This window comes from Eimeria mitis, genomic scaffold, assembly GCF_000499745.2.
Source record: "Eimeria mitis Houghton genomic scaffold, Emh_scaff2929, whole genome shotgun sequence".
NCBI lineage: Eukaryota > Apicomplexa > Conoidasida > Eucoccidiorida > Eimeriidae > Eimeria > Eimeria mitis.
The window spans coordinates 5,596-5,833 of NW_013571270.1; the positions used below are offsets into that span (position 1 = coordinate 5,596).

General features: G+C 20.2%; 1 protein-coding gene across 1 annotated transcript in view; it reads left to right on the plus strand.

Moving 5' to 3' along the window:
• EMH_0060390 (uncharacterized protein) overlaps nucleotides 1-238 on the plus strand; it is a gene marked incomplete at both ends in the record, with an annotated part of 911 nt that overhangs the window by 264 nt on the left and 409 nt on the right. The gene's annotated exons all lie outside the window — the stretch shown is intronic.

Here is a 238-nt window from a genome sequence, read left to right on the forward strand (position 1 = left end):
CAGCAGCAGCAGCAGCAGCAACAGCAGCAGTAGCAGCAGCAGCAACAGCAGCAACAGCAAATTCATATGATAATAAAACAATAAATAATAAAGAACTAGACAGAAATAAAAAACGAGACAAAAAAAAAATAAAAACATATATATATATATATATATATATATATTTATAAATATATATATATATATATATTTTTTTTTTTTTTTTTTTTTTTTTTTTTTTTTTTTTTTTTTTTTTTTT